Source organism: Fundulus heteroclitus, chromosome 14, assembly GCF_011125445.2.
Source record: "Fundulus heteroclitus isolate FHET01 chromosome 14, MU-UCD_Fhet_4.1, whole genome shotgun sequence".
Taxonomy (NCBI): domain Eukaryota; kingdom Metazoa; phylum Chordata; class Actinopteri; order Cyprinodontiformes; family Fundulidae; genus Fundulus; species Fundulus heteroclitus.
Window position 1 is genome coordinate 26,165,901 of NC_046374.1, and position 15,983 is coordinate 26,181,883.

Here is a 15,983-nt window from a genome sequence, read left to right on the forward strand (position 1 = left end):
CTGGTACGGGAGGGAGAGGAGGAGGGTTACTCTGGGACGCACAAACCCGGTGACATGACACAGATGCAGTGTGCTACTGAGAGGAAGAGGGGAGGGGTGGGAGAGCTTATGGATTCTGCTGTTCAGCTATATTCTGCTGCAAGAAAGGAGGATGACCGAGTCGCCGTGCAAACATACACTACGTTTAAACAGCTCAATGTGACATACGCTCAGCATCAGATCATATTTCGTTCAATGCAAATAGACCGGAAGGCTTAAATAATCACTATCCCGGTAGGTTGGATATTAAGCGGATTCTTTTTTTTTTTTTCCCCCACACTGAAACCCTCGGAAATTCGAGCTTCCCAATCCTAAACGTAGAGAGCGGTCTTCCGGTTGCAGCTATTATCATGAAAAATTTATGACGATGTAAACCAGCGAGCGAAGCCAAGATTCCAGACAAGGCAGAGGAGATATTTACGAGTCTTCCTGACATTTAAACCGATAAGCTTATCGGGTGATGGTAAAGGCACCCATTATTTTCTTACAATGCCACCTGGCAGACATATACAGTAGATGTAAGACAGATCGTTTAGGGTGATACACTTTGGGGGAAAAAATGGAAAAACACTAACATTTAAAAAAGGTATTAAATATATGGTGCCCTCAGTCCTCAGCTGCAGCTCCTGTGGAGCGTGAATAGCCTGCAATGGACCTGACCGAGGCTGCACAATGAACTCAAAATTCTCACAGCAATATCTTTAAAAATGTGAAGCCATCCACTAATGCTCCAATTTCAAACTTTCCATTATTCAGTACAACCAAATGGATCTTCAGCACAAGAGATTCTTGCAGCTAATTCTTGTTAACAGCATCAGGCGTGGCTCCAGAAAGTTACGGGGCCACACACACACAGGGGCCACAGGTCGTCTGTGGCAGGCTCAAGTAACCCAAAGTCAAAAGAGTTTTTATTATGCTGTAGCTATAAGTAAGTGGTGCATGACCATATTACATAGTCAGTTTGGCCCTGCATCAATCATATCTGTTAGAAAAAACACATTTATTTAGTCAGTGTTTTTATGACTGTTGAGACAGTAACAAATGCACTAAATGCTTACAGATTTAATTTTGCAGTATACTCTTAAAAACTTACATCCTATTGCTTTCAGTTTGTATCTGATGAGCCACGTGTCACTCAGGAATTGCCGAAAAACGCAAGAACCCAGTTTAAAAAAAAAAAAAAACGATTTCCTAAAGCGTTTACTCCTGTGATAACAGGAAAAAAAAAGACTTTGATTAGGGCAGGTCATTTCGCGCCTGTTTGCTGCTTTTGCTGTTTCGGCAATTTTTGCGGCTTTACTCGCCACCTACTTTAGCCGCTAACAGGAAGGCTGAACGTGATACAGCAAAATTGCTCAGTTTTAATCCTTTGGGGATTTTTAACCTGTCGTGATGGAACACACTGAATTTGGAAACGCTTAACTTTCAGAAAATCCAAGAGTTACTTACTCTACAGCATATTCATGCTAACCATGCTAATTATGCTAATAATTATACGACACTAAGGTTAGCCACTAAAGAAAGGCTGTTTTTTGTTGTTGTTGCAATATCTGCCTCTACATTACAGAGAAATAATAGTTAAAAAGCTTCATGTATGTTGCAAAAAAAAAAAAAAATAATAAAAAAACTCAACATGCTCCCATAGAGATGACATCAAGGGGAAGACCGGGCTGCAACAAGCTCAGAAGCGCTTCATGCTAAGTTCTTGACCAAGCAGAAAAACACCAGGCGTGGCCAGGGTGGCACAACAAACCAAACATTCATCAACGTTTTTTCCGTCAGGATTCCATATGATATATAGGACACGCAGTCATAATGACAGTAATAGACAATAATATATAGACAGAATGTGCCTATCTTCTCCGCCGCCTGTCTCTTTACTTTATGGTAATTACGGAGGCCGGTTACAATTTGACAGCCATGTTTTAAAAGACGTCCCGGTATTTTTCATGCAAAGCAGATTCAGATGCACTCGGCAGCGTATAGAAAGTGATATATGGCATCTCCACCGCTCGACAACGCATACACCCACGCACACACAATTCATGCATATTATCTCATTTCCAAGTCCCATGCAGAAAACTGTGCTTCCACCCACACACAAACACACATACACACCTATTTTTCTTCCACAACAGAATGCCAGAAAACATACATCCATGCACATGCAGACCGGGTATCAGCCCGCTCCCCATCCAACCCCCCCCCCAGATTCATTTCATCACCGGGCCGTACACCTGCCAGCCCCACAGCAAGGTCGCACACCTCAATTACCCTGCACACGCTCGCTCGCGCTCACACAAACAACGGAGCCAGGCTGGGGAGATAAGAGGGAAGGCGGACGAGAGCAGATTTCATGCTACCCTGAGCAGTGGCTAGCACGCGCCGGTGTTTTCTGACATTTTATTTATGATGTGCAATGTTCTGTACCTGCCCCCCCCCCCCCCCCCCGCCGTCTTCCCTCCTTCTTTATCTCGCTGTCTGAGCGTGTCCCTGCTCCAGACCACCGCATAAATTGCTTTTTATCAACGGGCCATGTGCGGAACATCCACCGCACACAGAAACATAGATTTGAGCGCCGTTTAATAGAGCGAGCGCCTTTTGATTTTAGATGAACGTGCTTTTAATCGTCATTTTAAATTGGGCGCCAGTTGCCTGCAGCAGTGTAATATTAAAAAAAAAAAAACGACATCTCAACATAACAGAGTCTTTAAAGCAGGCTCCAAGTTGAACACTAATGCATCTGACAGACACGACCATGAGTCCCGGCCATATTAATGCACCGCATATTGCAATCCCTCTATTTGCTGTTATGCTGCTGTTCACCCGTGCAACCAGGGGAGGCAGCCAGCTGTGTTTGCTCTGTAAGCCGTAGCTGCCATATGGCATCAGAGTACAGGACACAGGGCTCCTGGAAACGGCAAACACCACGCTCTGGCAAAGTGAAGGCTTCTGGTTGTGTTGGACACCTCTAAGGGGGATTTTTGTTTTTTCTTTCCTTGCAGGGTGACGTTGGAAGGCTCCAGTTTGAAAACCACCTACATGTTGGAATGCGGCCGCGGATGTGGGAGGGTGCGATTTCTTTGCAGTTTTGCACTTAAAAAAAAAAAGAAAGGGAAAAGTTTGGGATATTTAAAGTGAGGCTCTGTGAACAGTCGAAAGCAGATTAGTAGAGATGCTCAGAGAAATCTGCTGGTATTCGCGTTTGGACTATTTTAACCATGAACCCGCCCAGGTCAGTGGCCGGCCAGTCAGAAGACAAGAAACATTCCCCCCCCCCCAAGCATTAAACAGGTTGCACTGAGAACCCTCTCTGAGGTGGCATGGAGACATAGAGAAGACTTATTTTCAATATCACTGAGGTGTGTACAAAAGACAAAAAATAAAAAGCAAGAGGAAGCGTAAAAGTGCGAGAAGATTTTAGAATGGAAACGGTATTTTCTTTGGATGCAAGTCAGCCGTTCATTCACGGTGCAACAACGGGGAGTCAGACCTCAACAAATAACAGAAGGCTGCATGTTTTATAGTAAAGTTGCTCTGTCCAATCCTTTAGAAGAGTTCGCTTCTGTTTGAATAAGGGAATCCTGACAGCCTCTTGGAAATCAGCCTCTAAAGAGTTATGAAGTGCCCGGTTTTGATACTTTTAACTACCTATAAGCTTTTACCAGAGCCACTCTTTAACCCTTTCAGGTCCCTCTACAGTAGAAGCAGGTTGTCAGACAAAAACGTGTGTCTTTCTGTCCACTCGTTTTGGCTTTTGCTGAGTTTTTCCAAGGCTTCGCCCGTTAAATTGAGAAGGATGAAAAAGGAAGAGCCAGAAAGGCGAGAGAAAACACACCCGGAGAAGAGAAGCTTGTAATTCAATACATCAGTGATAGAAATCCCGAGGGAGTAATTCAGACTGTTTGATGACCTCCTCCATCGACCAGCCACGCCCAATGTACACAATCATACGGACAATCCTCGCCAGCGCCCTTGCCAAAGCACAAAGACCGGTGGCCGTTTCTCCAAATCTGAAGCCATCTAGGGACGAAAGGGCAGGAAAAGGGGCAGACAGAAAGGAGAGAGGACCGTGAACGGATCTGGGGGGTGGGGGGGGGGGACGTAGCATAGAGGGGAGGTGAGGGGGGAACAGGCACACGAAGGAGGGATGAAGGACGTCTCCACACAGATCGTGTTACACGTCTGGGGACAAACATGCACACTCAGACCCATAAAGCACTGAGTGTACCCACTGGCCTCCAGACACAATCACCCAGCGAGACACAGCTATATCCTCGTAAAAAAAAAAAAAAAAACACGCCCAGACTTTACTTTTCTTTTGTAAGGAGGAGAGCCACATTTAGACCGCTCCTGAGACTCAAAACAAAGCTAAAAAAATCCCTGCTGTAGAATTTCATCAAAAACTGCAGAGCAGCTTAAGCTGTGATGCTTGACCCACATAAAGAAAAAGTAGAGCGAGAGAGACATGGCAGGACATATAAAAAACTAAACCCAAAAAAAAAAGGTACCATGGTTGTTGCACAACACAGAAGGGTCATGGTTCAGTGAGGAACCGGGTTAAAGAGAGGCGTGATGCAAGACTCAGGTGTACATCAGAGGAAGAGCAAAAAAGAAAGGGAGAAGAAGCATAAAGCAATAAATACTTGTTATTTAAGATCCATATGCACACACGTGCAAGGTCCTGACTTATTACTCTTCCGTACTAAACACGCGTTTCCACAGAACACACAATCAGGTAATGCACAACTGCTAACCAGCTGATCGATGGAGGTGAATATGAGGTTACTAACAGGTCATGGCTGAGTTGTGCACGGGTGTTTTCCATGCACCATTTTAAAAAAATGTGCTCCAATCGGATTACTGACGTAGTGCGTACGTCCAGGCTCTAAATTGTTGCATGTCAGCATTTTTATTTATTTTTTTTTAGAAACGTGCACTGTTACAATTTTATACAGATTGCTACTTTATCGTCTGATCACTGGTGGGACCTGCAGACTTCACATCTACCAGCGAGAACATTTGCACGCAGCTTCCCACGTATTCCACCGCATACTCCGCTGCAGACACAAGAACGCTCACGTGCACACACACACACACACACACACACACACACACACACACACAATGGGAACCTTTTGGTTGAAGATGTGCCTCTTATAAAACATATAGGGACAAAAGAAAACCAAAAGAAAAAAAATAAATAAAAGACGGAGTCAAACCAGAAACCTTCAAAGAGGCAGGGAGGGTTTGCTGGATGCAATTACAGAGTGGAGTAAAAGCAGTTGTGTCTCTGCATCATTATAGGAGTCTGTGTTCTGTGTGCTACCCCTACGGATTCTGTTTGTTGTGGTACATATTTTTTTTTTGTACTCAGTTTACCAGGAGCAAAAGCTGTTGTGCAAATGCAAAGTCATAACATGAGTAACAAACAGAGACAGAAACTAAAAATTACAGAAGAAAACCCCACCTTGTTTCTGCAATATGTATAATTAGATTTAGTTATGTAAAAAAAAAAAGAAGGTTAGCTCTTAATTTTTCTCTCCTTCCATCAATACCTATAAAAAAGCTGTCTGTGTTCTTGATTACTGTGATGACATTTCAACCTTTGGGCAGCCTTTAACAGACGTTATGCAAGAAATGCTGTAAAAATTACACACAAGTCTGATGACTAAAAAGCAGCCGTAAAATTGGACGTGCGTGCACAAGCACCTATAACCATTGTTTATGGGCTGGAACAGAGAGTAATCACACGTTATCTAATCATGTAACTGTTTGAGTGTGTGGTAGTTGTTTTTTTTTTTTGTCTACCCAATGAAAATATCATCAACTGGTTTATAAAATTAAATGAGTTATTCTGCAGCAGTGTTCAAAAGTTTCACTAAACATTTTATGCCCGACATGTCCATTATAGGGTCTAGTAGGAACCACATGGTTGAGCGAGAGTACTCTACATCTCTAAACAGATCATCACACCAACCTGAGCCAACCAAGCCTGCTAGCACAAACCGTATCATCCTGAAGCTAATGATTAAATGCAGTTAGCGTTAGCAAGCTAAAGGGTTCACACTGTTAGCATGCTAATACGACTTTATTAAGAATAGTTTGTGACGACAGCAATAACGCGGAGGGCGCTCGGATCTTTCAGCTCTTACGTCCTGCCGCTGTCCAGCTACTATGTCTGGACTGGGTAAATAGCTCTTGCAACTTTTTTCCTCTATAATAATACAATAAAATTGGGGAGAGCTTTTACCGGGGGACAGGACGCGCAAAATGAGGACTGGAGTGCGTATGCAAACAATAACTTCTCTATTTGTAACTGCTTTGCAGAATTTAATATTAGCCTGATAGCGCTAACTTTAGGGTCCAGTTAATGTAAGCAAGCTAACGTCATTGTAATAAAGAATAACGACTACCAGGTAAAACTTAGATCTGCATCACGGCAGGTTGATAACTTGTAGCACTGTCCGTTCTGCGCATTATCAATCTGGGACATGCCCCGTCGAATCCGTTCAGAGAAAGGAGGGACATTCACCAGAACTTTCTGAGCTGATTGGGCGAAGCGACACCTAGTGCCCGCCTACCAAAAGTTGGTTTTAGCCAATCATGGTATCAAATGAAAACGTAATCGGCAGGCGTCGTGAGAAACCGCAAAAAGTTAGGCTAGTCCAGGCACTTCTTGCTGTTCTACTTTCAAAGAAAAAACAGCTACGTCTGCGTCCTTCAGTGCTGCCATGTTTGTGTTGGTTCGGCAACTCTTGCTTTGGACACAACTGGTATGTCCCGCCTTAAACCATAATCCTGCAACGGGACGAATGACATGGGAGGGCGCGGGACAAGATGGACCCGCGCCCTCCCATGGACTCCTCATGGACTCCTCCTCGTGTGTTTGCAAACACACAAACACTGCGAGAATTCAGCTGTCAGGCAAGGTTATGTGCCAGCATGCAAAAAGTCCTAGCTCATGTAGGCTGACCAGAGGTTTGTTATTTCCAGGCATAGTCTGCCCTTGAGATGTCCCCGATTTCGGCGTCAAGAGACCTGGTTGCGGTGCTGTCAGCGGTACAGACAGAGCCGATTGCCCTCTCCCCCTCAGCAAAGCAAGTTGTCAACATACTTTGGAATGCTATGTTTAATGATAATGTCTCATGCTGCCTGCAAAAGTTTTTGATAGTGTTAACATCCAAATGAACAATTATGTTTTTTTAGTAGAATTTGTGGTTTCGAAGCTCATCTATCCACCTATCCATTGTCTCCTTATCAGAGACCGGGCAACAGGTCCAGGAAACAAACCCAGACATCCTTTTACACAGCAACATTCTCTGTCTCATTCTAATTGGTCCCAAGGCGTTCCCACGCCAGATGGGATATATAGTCCTTGAGAAAGCTCTAGATCTTTCCGGAGTCTCCTCCCTGTGGTAAGTGCCTGGAAACCCCCCTAAAGAGAGGTCCCCCAGGGGGCATCCTGATCAGATGCCCACAACACCTCAACTGACCCCTCTTGATGCAGAGAAGCAGCGGCTCTCCTTTGAGTTCCCCTTGGATAAAAAAGCGCCCCGATCAATCTCTAAGGCTTAGCATGCCCAGCCTCCACAGGAAGCTCATTTCAGCCGCTTGTATCTGGTATCTAATTCTTTTGGCCAGAATCCATACCTCCTGACCATATGCGAGGGTCAGAACATAGAATGGTAAGTCAAGGGCTTTGCTTTTTGCCTCAGCTCTTTCTTCACTACAACAGATCAGAGCAGTGTACGCTTTACTACAGAAGACGTCCCAATCCTTCTGTCCATGTCTCGTTCCACTGAGAACAAGACTCAAAAATGTTTAAACCCCGCCACTTGAGACAGATACCGAAGATGATATTATGTGGTTAGTATTATCATGCTGACGTTTGTTTTTGTGTTAGCATGCTAACACTACACTATTAAAAAGATAAGAAGTAGGCCTACATTGTAGATTGCACTACAAAAACATGAATATCAGTGAAACAAAAAAGTGTAAAGGATGAAATCAGATCCGTCATACATTGTTAATGAATTTTAATGAAGACAAATTCTGAAAATTGTATTTTGAACCACCAACAAAAAGAGCACCGTCCATCACTTTGGGGTTAGCTAGCATTCCAGCGTATCCAGCTGCCATTTGTTTCTGCCTCATATCTGGTGCATAATTTTCAAGTCTTGTATTAAATACGAAAGCGCTTGATAACTATATCTGCTACTTAGAACTCCATAAACAGAACATGATATGACGAGTAAGTGAACCATTGGACATTTTTTTTTTTTACACTACTTGAAATGACTGGAAGCCATTAACTTGGCTTAACAAACGTCAGATTCCCTCCATCTCACAAAGATGCCACGTGCACTCTCAGCATATTACCTATGCGCCCAGTCTCTTAGTATGGCTATTTTTACTTTATGCTCCCACACATCTGTTCTCCAGTGTTTTTCCTTCTCGTCACCTCTAGTACTTCATGCATATATATATGCCTTGCTTTCTGCCTCTGCCTTTAATCCCGTTTCTGTTTGGTTTCTTTGTCTCTCACTCCCAGCTAATCATACACAGCTACCTACAAACGATAGCCTCTCTGTGGAAGATAATGGCTCCAAGGCCAAAACTAATCTGCTCGAGCCCTTTGACCCTACATAATTTAATTAGCCACCCCCACCTTTTCATTCTTTTGAGTGAGATATCAGTGGGGTCTTTGATAAAGTAACAGAGGAGACCATTTAAATAGGAATACAAGGTGAAACTTGGATTGGAAACGGAGCCAGGATGTGTCAAAAATTACTATTGTGCAACAAGGAGCTAGCTATATATATATATATATATATATATATATATATATATATATATATATATATATATATATATATATATATATATATATATATAGCTTTGTTTAGATTTCTTGGCACTCATGCAATTTTCATGATGCAAACAGAAAACACAGTCAAGACTCCCAATCTGAACCCAATGCACTCCCTATTTACAGCCCCTATCTGCTCTAGCTTTTAAATTTGTCTAAAAGCTCTGCAGTAAGGACAATCTGCCTTTTTCACCACATTATTTCACCCAAATAGATTTATGTCTCCATCAATTAAATTATCACGGAGCCATTTATTTGCACAAACTTGGGTCAATATTGGTCGGACACGAGCTGTTATTAGCCAAGCTCCAGACACAACTGAGCCACGGCGCCAGCCACCCAGCCGTCCTCCCCTCACCTCTACCCCTGAACCTCCTCTCCTCTCCTCTCCTCTCCTCTCCTGCCTGTCTGCTCCACTCCCTCCCTGTTTTTAAAAAGGCAAAACACCCACCCCTCCCCCTTCTTCTCCCCTCTCCCTCTATCTGCCACCCTTTTTTTTCTTCCCAAGGCAGGACGCTCAATCAACCCCCCTCCTCCTCAAACCCCATTCCAATGAATGCACAATCCCTCCCCCTCCCCCCCTTCAGCTGTTTTGGGTGAGGGGGACTGCCCCAGGGCTGGGTAAGTGTAGGCAGTGCAGTGCACATGCACAGACAATTTCAATCACCATAACCACACTACCCTCCAAGCATGTGTGTTTGTGCACATCTGCAGAGGAGCAGGCGAGCATGGTGGCTGACAGATAAGGGGGGGTGGGAGTCATCATAATGGCTCTCTGTGCAGGAAATGGCTTGTTGCTGAACTTCAGTATCAACCGTCACCACGAGCTGCATGTCCATGTTTATTCCTGCACTGGCAAAGCACGCATTCTCTTACAGTTCGCAGGGTCAACCCCTCCCCCCAACTAATGACTATGCAAAATTGCTGCTTACTGAGAAGAAGACGAAAAAAAACAGCCATTAAGGGACATAATAGTCTGTCTCCTCTCATATTATACATTTGATTATAGCATACTTGTTAACTGAAAGGCATATTTGGTTACATTTGGTCTTCTGCGGCGTCATTACGACATGCTATGTTTGAAGTCCTATGAAAAAACGTTTTTTTAAAGGATTTGGTGTCAACATTCCTTGGGACAATGAGTCAGATCTCTTTAAATAGCAACTTAGAGAAGCATGATCCTGCAGAAGTTCTAAAAAGGCAGCAGGGTAAATTTGTTGGCCATATTAAGACTTCAACGTCATTTTCAAACTGATGCGCACAAAGTCATTTAAACAATGTCGGCACACAGACTCATATTTCTACTATTTTTGGTTAAGCACTGCCAAAGTCAGTCACAGATTTAGCCTTTTACACTCGTGTCCAGTAGGTGGTGCTAATGCAGAGGTTTGACTACTGTACGTTTTTTGTAGTTCCTCGGATTTCCTTCTTCTACTTTTGAACATTTTGTTTGTTTTATTTGGCTTTTGTGTCTTTGGTACTGCTTTTTGAGAGGTAGCGCAATGCCCATGACTTGTTGCTGTATCCAGTCAAATTTAGGATTATGAGAAACGTTTTGGACTCAAGCAAGAATGATGAACAAGAATGATGATTAGGTTGGAATGGTGAACAGATTTTGCTTAAAATATATGCCAAATACCTTCTTTAAACCTGGAGACAAAAGATGGCTGTTTTACAAACAAACTTTCATGAAATGTGCAGTGGCTTCCCAGTGACTTTAAGCAGTTAGAGTCAAACGTATAGTGTCATCAGCTAGAAACACTGGCTGATGTTTTTTTCCAATGTGTTTTTTAACCACACTGGCAAAAAAATGCCCTCTGCCAAAATGAACATTTAGGACACTTTAAATATGCAGGTAGAAGTATGTATTCTACACAGGTGGCTGCACAGGCTGCACAAAAACACTCAATAGCCCATTTGATTGACCCAGACAACTTTTTAACCCTATTTACATGAGGGAAGAACAAGTCAACTTTTCTCTATTTTCATTTCAAATAATTTGTAACAGTTTAACTAGTAGTAACTTGCTTGGGACCCATTTTTTCTGTATTATACCATTTATTTTGTTCATCCAATGCAACTTGCCTTTTCAAGCATGGATCATTTTCAATCTTTCAACCGTGGCGACACAAAAACATCAACAGCAATCTTTCTTTTTGCTTATGACCACTGCAGAGAGCCCAAATGATACACAGAGACACTCCGAAGGAAAGCCCAGCCAAATCAAACAACGCCCGGACAACTGGCCATGTTGTTACCAGGAAATGTTTTGCAGTTTCCCGTGCATGCAGTTCGGTTATGGAGTGATGCTAATCTAGCAAACCATACTGAAATCCAATGACCGGGGACAGACAAGCCAGCTGCTACCTCCATGTAACACAGCACCCTTTAATCCAGAACAACAAATGTTGTTCCTAGACGACCCAGTCTGGTTTACGGAGATCTCACACAACTGGATCCGGACCACAGTAAGGCATTCCGCTTTGGAGCAAAGAAACGCCCCATGACCAAAGCTCTTGCAATCATATAATCGTTTGTTTTTTCCTTCCTCCAGACATTTTACCTAAAATAAAAAACTGTTAGGTGCATATTAGGATTCCATATTATGACTTTAGACTAGGGATACATGCTATATCGGCATGGGTCGATGTTGGTCATTTTTCAAGCAATTGGCACCAGCGCTACAAGTAAAAGTGGGCCAAGGTTAGCTTCCGATGTTCATTTCCCGCTTGTTGACATCTGTGTTCCGGGAGGGGGGGAGGGGATTGGTCGAGCAAACAGTAGCTGTTTGATCATGTGATAGCGACTTGCACAGCCAAGAATAGCAGGAGCAGAGAGCCACGTCAGCGGTCTGGTCGTTCTTCACAATTTTGAAAGAAGACACGCGAATAGCGGCATGTACTACTACTTGCAAGGCCGAGGTTATGCAAGGAGGATGCCGCCTCAAGTCGTATATAACACCACCAATTTGATATGGCATTTGACAAACCACTACCACACATTTGTAAAGAAAAGCAGCCAACAGGCTAAAGCGAAAGTCGAAGGAGCAGCTCGAAGCCCAATACGGCAGGCATTCGAGCAAACCAAGAAATTCTGTAAAGACATCCCGAAAGCAAGGTCAGTAACAACCAAAATAATGGAAACGATTGCTCTCGACAGCCAGCCATTTTCCATAGTAGAAGACCGAGGATTTCGGCGGCTGATGGAGCACGTTGAACCCCGATACAGTCTTCCAAGTCGGTGCTACTTTTCTGATGTTTCCCTCCCGGCTGTGTACGAAGTGGTGGTCACGTGTGTCCGCAAGTTGTTGGAGAATGTGATGGACATTAGCTTCACTGAGGATATATGAAGTTTGGATGTAAGTCAAATCAGTATGTTGAGCCTTACAGCTCAGTGAATCGATGAAGACTTTGAGATGAAGAGAGCCGTTTTGCATGCCCAAGAGTTTGCAGGATGACATAGCACTGCTATCACTAGTGCTTTTCACTGCATGTTTTCTCAGTGGAAAAATAAGAAGGACAACGTGCACGTTGTGATTCGAGATATATATATATATATATATATATATATATATATATATATATATATATATATATATATATATATATATATATATATATATATATATATATATATATATATATATATGTATGTGTGTGTGTGTGAAAGCGTAATATCGCTAAATATCGGTTATCGGGCCATTTGAGCAATATTAATTTCGTCCCAAATTTTTATATGGGTGCATCCCTACTTTAGACCCTTTTTAAAACTCTAGAGACAGACTAAGAACACTTTAAGACCAGCCTTGATCATATTTTGTTAATTTCTTATTGTGCACAGACGTGGATTGCAGAATCAGGATAAGTATTAATTTTGTTAAATATCCAGATCCTCCTTGTGTCTTTAGAATCAGAATCCAGTTTAATAACCAGATTGCTTCATATAATGAGGAATTTGACTTTGGTCCCGCTTTGGTCTCAACAAAAGACATTTTAAGTAAAACACACATAAAAAGTAAATAGAAATGTTCTTTCTTGCAAATAGGAATATATACACATGCATTTAAAAGTATGAATCACTGGGATACATTCTTCATAACTAAGTTTTGATAAATTATGACACTGGATATTCATATTATGTGGCCCATCTAATGTACTTACAAGACAGATTCCTATTAATCTTTTTTTTTTTAAAGCAACAGTGCAGTGAAAACAGATTAAAGCAGTATTATTCCTGCTGTATACAGTAGAAGGAGCACAGCCATGATGTATTCCAGTCCACAGCAGGCGACCCTGCCTGAACCACGCCTGGCCTCAAAACTGTTGGATAATGGCAGCTGGACAGGAAGTGGAGAAGATGCAGAGGGGAGGGGGAAAAAGAAAGAAAGAAGAAAAACAAAAGATTTTTTTCCCTTAAATCCAACAGCGAAGATGTTCCTCAGCTGCGGATAAAAGTAATGAAAAACACGGGGCAAGAAATGTCCTTCAGGAAGAGGGAACCCGAAATAGCAGGTGCTAAAAGTGGATTTTGCGCGTGGACGCACGGCAACGTGTGGGTCGAGAGCTTGTGTGCCAGAGCAGCAACCAAAAAGGATCAGTTTACAGTAGTGCGTGTGAGACGTCTCTCTAGTAGCTCTTTTATTCCAGGAAACCTTTCAGTCGGCTAAAACACGAGAAGGGGCGCGCGCGGGGGGGCTTAATTAGGGCAGGGGCGTGCACGCGCAGTCCTACGACGTCGGGCGACGTTGGCTGCAGGCAGACGCCGGCACAAGTGTTGAGTTTCTCACACACTCGCTGGCAGAGGGAGGAGGAGGAGGAGGAGGAGGAGGAGGAGGAGCATGCACACACACTCAAAGGCATCGAGCCGGGTCCTGTGAGCCCTTTAATGTTTCTGTAACACACACACACACACTTACAGAACTGCTGCTAACCACATGCAGGACCACGGAAAGAGCCGAAAGCAGACCACAACTCACTGGTCCGCACAGGACACGCTTTGTTTACCCTGCTTTGTGTGTGTGTGCTGACATTTAAGAGACACACAAGCTGCAAAAGTCACAAGACCCATTTACAATAAAAATAAATAAATAAATAAATAGTGATGCTTGGACTAAAAGGGAGAAGAGGAAAGGAGATGTCTTTATTTGAAGTTGAATGTGTCAGTTTGTATTTCTCGACAATAATAATAATAATAATAAAAAAAGGGAATATTTGCTCATGTAAAGCACCAGGAGTAAGCCATTAACAGGGCCAGAGCTTTCACAGTGTGACGCAAAACAAGATAAAAGCTGGACTAAATACAGTCCTCGTGTTTTCCCTAAAAGACAACCGGGAGTCCCACGTATGCAAAACTTTTAGGCAGCCATCCCGAGAAATAAACATTCAAGCCTTTTCCACAAAGACGCACGCACACACACATATATATATACAGAGAGTCCCAGCTGGAGCAGACAAGCTCCCTTTGTGCTGCATTCCTCACGCCTTTCAGCCTGAGCTCCAGCCCTTAGCTTAGCTCCATCTGAACACACAGACGGAAAGGCAGCAACTTTCTCCTGCTTTTGTCTGCAGAGTGGTAGCAGCCCAACAACAGCTGAGACGGATAGGAAGCTTGTCTTACCGTGTCCAGGCTCAGGCTGGGTGAGCTGCAGCGGGGAAGACCGGTGCCGGCTCGGTGGGAGGTAAAATCCCAATAATATCAATAATAATAATAATAATAATAAAAAAAAAAAAGAGACGAGGCTTGTTAGTTAGAGCGTCAGCCAGCTCAGCAGATTCCCACAGCCTTCCCTCTCCTCTCCTCTCCTCTCCTCTCCCTGCCTTCCTGCCTGCCTGAGCTCCCAGCTTTGTGTGTGCCTTGTATTTTCCCTTTAAACTGCACGGGTCGCCTCCCCCCCCCCACCCCCGCCTCCACCACTTGCGCACTGAGCCAGCACACAACGCTGTTGCCACCCCCCCCCTCTCTCTCTGAATATATGACACTCTTGTCACAAGATTTGCACCACTTTTGTTCCTCTCCTTTCATGTAGGCTCCTCGTTCGGAGGCAACCTTTAAGGAATTTTGGGCGAGGGCAAATTTAGGGGTGAAATAACAAAAATAGACAGCAAACAGAAAATGCCAGGCATGCCTTGCTCTTTCCGTAAAGATAATAAGTGCTTCTCGTTTCAGATCTTCCTCTTCTTCACCTCCTTCTCTCTGTGTGTTTCTCTCTCTCGGTTCTCCCTGTATTCTGTCTTGCTTCTTCTTTTTTTTTTTTTTCCACTCAGTAGTCAAACAAAGAAAGGAAAAGGAACAGAGCAAGCGCACACACCCGCACAAACATATATACAACACACATTTGCTTGCTCCTGCTTGCCCCCCCCCCCCTTCTCACACATGCACAAGCATAGGAGCCCAACCCCCCAGCCTGCCTCACTCTGATTCTTTCTCTAAACAGCACCTTCCCCCCTCCACCTCCATCTATCCATCCATCCCTCCCTCTCTCTCCCTCTCTCTCTCTGCCTGATCTGGCCTCGTTCTCATTCGTCTGACGCCCCCCCCCCTCTCTCTCTATCCTCCCTCCCTCCCTCTGAGTGAAACAGATGGGATTGGAGAGCAAAAGGAGCCTCTGCGTTCATTCTCCACCTCGGTTTCTCTTCTTCAATAGTGTGATGTAAGCCTGATGGAGAAACGCTTTGACCCACAGTATGCGCGAAGAACAAAAAAATAAAATAAATAAAAATAAAATAAATCAACAGAAACGGAGATAATCTTTAATAGGGGTTGTGAAAGTCAACGCAGCATCTTGCCTCGCAGATGTGGATTTATGACACCCACATCTTCACACCCAACAGATGTGTGAAGTCGGTGACAAGCCTTCAGCATAAAAGAGCTGGCAAAACATGTGGTTGGAGCAAGAACAATGGCCTCCTAGCTCGGGACCCACATCTGGGTTAGCATTACCGCTGGATTCCCATTTCAAACAGTTAGCCGTGATCCTGAGTTATAAATCGTCTCTAGAAGGATTCAGAGAGAATATGAATAATAGTTCCCTGATCCAGGGTTTCCACCAACGTATTATTAGCCTGTCGGGCCG

The 15,983-nt window shown here is 43.6% G+C and overlaps 1 protein-coding gene across 4 annotated transcripts in view; it reads right to left on the reverse strand.

Moving 5' to 3' along the window:
* kdm6ba (lysine (K)-specific demethylase 6B, a) overlaps nt 1–14,756 on the reverse strand; it is a 62,388-nt gene extending 47,632 nt beyond the window's left edge. For 3 of the 4 annotated variants that reach the window (XM_036146627.1, XM_012882876.3, XM_021308619.2), the window contains exon 1: nt 14,528–14,756. The gene's annotated coding sequence lies outside the window, so the exon portion shown is untranslated. Of the gene's footprint in view, nt 1–4,918; nt 4,929–14,527 lie in introns of those variants that run through there. The other variant, XM_036146626.1, reaches the window with a different exon arrangement.
* Between the last annotated feature and the right edge of the window lie 1,227 nt (nt 14,757–15,983).